This window comes from Tympanuchus pallidicinctus, unplaced genomic scaffold, assembly GCF_026119805.1.
Source record: "Tympanuchus pallidicinctus isolate F22 unplaced genomic scaffold, pur_lepc_1.0 scaffold6, whole genome shotgun sequence".
NCBI classification, from domain to species: domain Eukaryota; kingdom Metazoa; phylum Chordata; class Aves; order Galliformes; family Phasianidae; genus Tympanuchus; species Tympanuchus pallidicinctus.
The window spans coordinates 34,429,575-34,435,782 of record NW_026294780.1 but is presented as its reverse complement, the minus strand read 5'-3'; the positions used below and the strand labels follow the sequence as shown (position 1 = coordinate 34,435,782).

Genomic DNA, 6,208 nt, shown 5'->3' with positions numbered 1-6,208 from the left:
CTTTCCTAATCCTATCTCTAAATGGAGATCTCATTCTCAATGGAGATCTGAAATGGAGGTATCAATCTCTTGATGAGGGGATTGAATGTACCCTCAGTAAGTTTGCAGACAACACCAAGTTGGATGGGACTGTTGATCTGCCAGAGGGGAGAAAGGCACTACAGAGGGTCCTGGGTAGAGTGGATCGATGGGTCAATGTAAACCATATGAGTTTCAATAGGGTCAAGTGTCGGGTCCTGCATTTTGGTCACAACTCCAGGCAACCCTACAATGAGTTTCAATAGGGCCAAGTGTTGAGTCCTGCATTTTGGTCACAACAACCCCAGGCAACCCTAGGGGCTTGGGGAAGAATGGCTGGAAAGATGTCTGGAAAGATGTCTGAAGGAAAGGAACCTTGGTATACTGATGGAAGTCAGTTGAATATGAGCCAGCAGTGTGCCCAGGTGGCCAAGAAGGCTGATGGCATCCCGGCTTGTATCAGGAACAGCGTTGTGAACAGGACTAGGGAAGTCATCCTGCCCCTGTATTTGGCAATGGTGAGGCCTCACCTCTAGTACTGTGTTCAGTTTTGGGCACCTCAGTACAGAAGGGACATTGAGGTGCTAGAGCAGGTCCAGAGAATGGCAACAAGGCTTGTGAAGACCTTGGAGAATATGCCCTATGAGGAACAACTGCAGGAGCTGGGGTTGTTCACTCTGGGGAAAAGGAGGCTGAGGGGAGACCTTACTGCTCTCCTCCAATATCTGAAAAGTGCTTACAGCGACAGTGGGGTTGGTCTCTTCTCACGGGTGACAGGTGACAGGACGAGGGGAAATGACCTTAAGTTTTGCCAGGGTAAGTTTAAGTTGGATATCATGAAGAACTTCTTTACAGAAAGGGTTGTTGAGCACTGGAGTAGGGTCCCCAAGGGTGGTGGTTGAGTCACCATTCCTAAATGTGTTTAAAAACCATTTGGATGTGGTGCTCAGGGACATGAGTTAGCAGAGGGTTGTTAGAGTTAGGGTAGTATGGCTAGGCTGTAGGTGGACTCAATGATCTTTAAGGTCTTTTCCAACCTGAGGTGATTCCATGATTCTAAGTGCTTGTGATCGCGACATCTGTAGCTGATGGGTAGAAGGTTTCATCAGCAGGCTATGCTTGATCAGGTATCCTATAGTAGGCACCAGACACAAGGCTCCCTTGCTGCCATGCTCTGTCACCTGTAGGTTTTCAACTTACTTATGGCTGTCTTTAGGGAAAGCTCTTCACATTCTATTCCTTTCCCAATATAGATAGCAACAATCCCTCCCCTCCTTCCTCACCTGTCCCTACTGAACAGCTTGTGGTTGTTGGTACCTATTATCTAGTGTTGCTATATATAATCTAACAGACATTTTCTTATTTTTTAACCAATGTCTCTGGGCCAGTGTTTCGTACATGGTAGCCTCCTTGAATTCAGTGGAAATACAATATTTTTTACTGAATGGTAAATTGACCCCACATATTTGCAACAAGGAATTTCAGATGACTGTAACAAGCACCAAAGAAACTTCTCTGGTCAAGGAAAGCTGTGTGCCTTCTGAATGGTGCATTTTGTAAGCTATTTTCTACTCAGTGCTGTGACAGTTCATAGCTATTAATAATAACGTTGGTGGCACAATTCCATCTTACTACAAATGCAATTTTTTCTACATTTAAAATAAATGTATGATGTTAAGAATAACAGAGGAGGGAAAAAACAAGGAAATAAGCCCTGAGGGAGAAAGTGGAGCTTGAAGTCACTATTCATGTCTGAAGGTCATCTAATCTACTCCCCATGCGCAAGGAGGGACACCTAGAGCAGTGTCTGATGGCATTTGAAGCTCTTTAAAAAAGAGACTCCACAACCTTTCTGGGAAACATGTGGAATCTATTTAAGAGAATCCCAGCTTTTAGCACAGAATGATTAGAGGATTTTATATTGTTGAATTTTAAAATCTCTGCTATTTTCAACAGTGATGAACAGCATTGGAAGAAAATTCATCTCCAAAGAAATGAAACTATGACCCCCTTAATGTGTCTGGATCATCTCCTAGTTACTGCAGGGCATGTAGTACAGAATTGTTTTTTGCTTTTAAGGGACAGAATCATAGCATATTGACACTGAAGATGCTGACTATTCATCAGTCGTTATTCTTGCATAGTAGCATTATTCTCACCACACCACCCTTCTGGATCCCAGGTATCCAATTGCAAAACTGTGCCTACACTTCTTGAGTTATTTTATAATTTACTGTGGTAAAAGCAGGCAGATACATAGTATGATTAGACCTTGACAGAAACATCTTACAAAGAACCTTTGTCAGAAGCTCTAGAAATGCATTATTTCCTCAACAACTCTACCTTCTTTTTGCTCATATTAAAACACTGCGTATTTTTAGAGTTAGTTTTGTATTCCTCTGTTGTGTGATTTTAGAATATCCTCCTTATCCAATGCTTTGCAGGAAAGTATTGTAGTTTCTAGTTTGGTTTGAAGCAGAAGCATCAGTCTTACATAGGAGGTTATTTTTCTTCTACTACACACCACAGCAAGAACTACTTGCACAACTGCATCCAGTGGAATGTCATTTTGCTGTGGTCATTTTTTAAGGGAAGGAAGTATTGTAACTAGTTTTCAGCTTCACATCAAAAACAAATTGAAACAAAATTTGTTGCTTGATTGAAAATTCTACAAAGCAGTATAATTAAAAATCATGAGCAAGGCAAAGCTAATCCTTTACAGAAGAAGTACATTACCCACAATAACTAATAGTAGTACCAACTTGACTTGTGTTTCTCTGGGTTTTAATATCCCACCATCAGCTACTGGCTTTGTAACCATTTCATCACTTTCATGTCCTTCTGAAAAAGAGAAGTAGTCATTCTCCAGTGCAATTATCTCTGCTTTAAGCAGTCAAGATAAGAGGCCATGCTAATTTAAATCTGTCTTTGGAGGTAATTTATGCTTTAACCTTGGTCTTGACATTTATTCTGTATTCTTCCTCTTTATTCTCCCTAAACTATTCAAGCTGTGTCCATAAAACAAAAACCTCATTATATAAACCTCAGTTTTCCAGTCCTTTAATGGAATGCTAGACAGTTGTGACAGTTAAATGTCCATGCTTCTTTTGAGGATTACACATTTTACTAATGAATACAAGATGACTATTTAGCGCTTTATTAATAACTACTTAAGAATGTAAATAATTATGCCAAATGTTTAACTATTTAATAATTATTTCAGAATTTTAATGACTTTGAATGTAGGAAAACTGACTACATTATCTAAAGATTAGAAAAAAAAAACCAACGAATGGATAAACTCCAGATTTTAAAATACTTTCTGAAATAATGATGCTTTCATAAGTAAATAATTATCTCTTTCCATTTAATACATTTCCATATAAGACGGATACATTTTAACATGAATTAAAATAAGATTTTAAAATGAGGAAAAAAAAAAAAAAAGGTATTATTACCAAGTGTCCTTGATGTCCAAAAGGATTTTTTTTTTTTTTTTTTTTTTTTTTTTCAATTATTAATGCTTTTACTCCCATTATATAGCAGCCAATAAATAAAAGTCAGGTCTTTGCCTCCCAGTAATTTTATGGCAAAAACAGTCACAAGTGGGATGGGGAGGAGAGCTGGAAACAAAATAGTGCTCATGGGTTGATATAAAAACTATAGAATAACTTCTTGCCTAATCCACCAGCTGTCCTGATTCTGCTTCCCCAGCATGTTGCTGCTGTGCTATTCCCTTCCAAGTGGTCTGGCCTGGCACACAACCATTATTCAGCAGTAACCAAAAGGTCAGTTTGCTATTAATACAGTCTCAGCTGAAACCAGGATGCTACCAAAACAGGAGTATACATTTGAGCTTTACTCTCAATTTAGGGTAGATTAGATTATAAAATGTTGACCCAAAATAAATGTATACCTGATTTTTATTATATATATATATATATATATATAGGGAATGTATTATCTTTGGTTGGGATGGATTAAGTTCTCTTCATAGTAGCCCATATGGTGGTAAATTTTGGATTTGTAATGAAAACAGTGCTTATGGCATACTAACGTTCCTGCCATTGTCAAGCAGTGCTTAAAAAGCCAAGGTAATTTCTCCTTATGCTGCCCTGCTACTTAGTAGGTTGGGGGTGCATAAGAGGTTGGAAGGAAGCATAGCCAGGGCAGATAATTGAAATTGGTCAGAGGGGTGTGGAATCATAAAATATTTTGAGTTGAAAGGAGACTTTAAAGTCCAACTCTCCTGCAATGAACAGGGACATCTTTAGGAAGATCATAATGGTCAGAGCCCTGCCCAGCCTGGCCTTGAATGTCTCCAGGGAAAAGCATATTCCACATAATATGCTCAGTAACAGAATTATAGGGGAGTTTCTCAAAGACAGTCATCACTTAGTAACTGGCTGCCACTGGTCTGCTGCTGCTGGTGAATGATTACTTTTGCATCACTCGTTCTCTTTTTTTCCTTTTTTGTTCTGTGCTTTTTCTTTTCTTTGTTTTCTTTTCCTTTCTCCCTCACTTTCCTTGTTAAACAGTTTTGGTTTTTTTTCTTGACTCAGGACTTTTTTCATAATGAATTTTCCAATTCTCTTCTCCATCCTGCCAAGGTGATACATAAGCAACTGCATAGTGTTTTTTTATGAACTGTGTCAACAAACTGCAGAGGGTAGCAGGTAATGTAATTAAATCCTTTTTATGTAAAATAATCCATATAAATAGCCTTGGAATAATTAAATTATATATCTGATTCACCAAGGGTTGGATAGAAGACTTTATGAACAAAGTAATAAGATGATGCTATATTTAAAATTGAATAACTTTGGCAAGCTTCGAATGAACCATGTTTTTCAGTGAAGGAAAGTTTTGTTTTTTTTTTTCCCTATAGAGCAAGTTTTGAAACCTCTACCTACTTACTGATCTTGCATTAAATGGTTTTGCTTTTTGCTTTGATTAGCATTACTGTTTAGATGTTGGTAAGAAACTGAATGTTGTTGTGTTTGTTGACAGTAAATGTCAGTAATAGATTTTTTTATAAACTTGACACTAATTAAGTATTTGGAGTGTTATGATAGTCAGAGCTAGTAAGAGTATAAACACAAATTCCTATTAAATATATTCATTTATTCATTTCCCTTTCCTGACAGGTTGTTTCTAATGACTAATCATGCTTTTGAAGTCTTTAACTTGAACATAAAAGGAGTCATAAAACCATTAATATTATATTTTCCTTGATTTTTTCTTTGTTGATGTTTTGTTTTAAGCTAGAAAATAGCATCTGATCCTGAATCGAGTTCCACTGAAAATATTAAAATTTACTGTTAACATCTAAAGAGATAAGAAAGCCTGATGATGTTATGAGAGAATTAGCACTAAAATTTGTTTTTACTCTTGATCCTGTTAGTTGATGGATCTTGCCGCCTGCCAATATTATGCTTACTTTCTAACTTCAACCTTTTGTTAGACAGAATTTCTTATTTACATTTTAAGTATGTTAAGTAATACTGAATCATGCAAAATGGAAATGTGCTAAAATACAGTTAAAAACACACAGTTAAATCATGCTTTCATTTGAAGAAAAGTTTGTAGTATATAAATAACTCCAAGGAGCTACATTTTTTTGTGCATTTCAGCAGAATATTTCACAGAATACTGGATTTATTTATTTTTTATTCATATATGTATCTTGTAATATATCCATAAGGAAATACTTTGACATACAGTGATGTTATTGATACATTCTTAAAAACAGCAGCTCTGATGTAGGTTTTAAACATACTTAATTTGTGGAAAACAAAATCTTGTGTGAAATTAATAGCTTGATTAGCTTATCTAAGTATCATTTATCAAGTACGTTTATCCTGTGCTAATCTGGAAAGGAAACAGCTGTTGGTGCTGAAGTTCATGCTAGAAACACGTAACTTTGGAAAAACTTACCTTCAGTTCCAATTCTGAGCTGTGCTATTTTACATGGCAAAATTTCTGTAATGGAAATGTCTACCTGCCTCATGTTACATAAAAATCAGTTCCAGCAGGATCAAAATGGACCTGCCAGTGGCCAAACCTGAGCCAATGAATGAGTGATGTTTATTGTGCCTCCTTGATAACATAGTTAAGTAAATGAAAAAAAAAATTAAAAAATGGTGCAACCGCAAATGAGAGAGAACAGGGAGAAGATGTGAGAAAGCCA

The 6,208-nt window shown here is 36.8% G+C and overlaps 1 long non-coding RNA gene across 1 annotated transcript; it reads left to right on the top strand.

The window, feature by feature from the left end:
- The first annotated feature begins 2,804 nt into the window (after positions 1-2,804).
- Positions 2,805-5,662, top strand: LOC128092135 (uncharacterized). The gene is made up of 3 exons (XR_008211651.1): positions 2,805-2,952; positions 4,581-4,694; positions 5,166-5,662. It is a non-coding gene; the product is annotated as an uncharacterized LOC128092135 (long non-coding RNA).
- Positions 5,663-6,208: the final 546 nt, after the last annotated feature.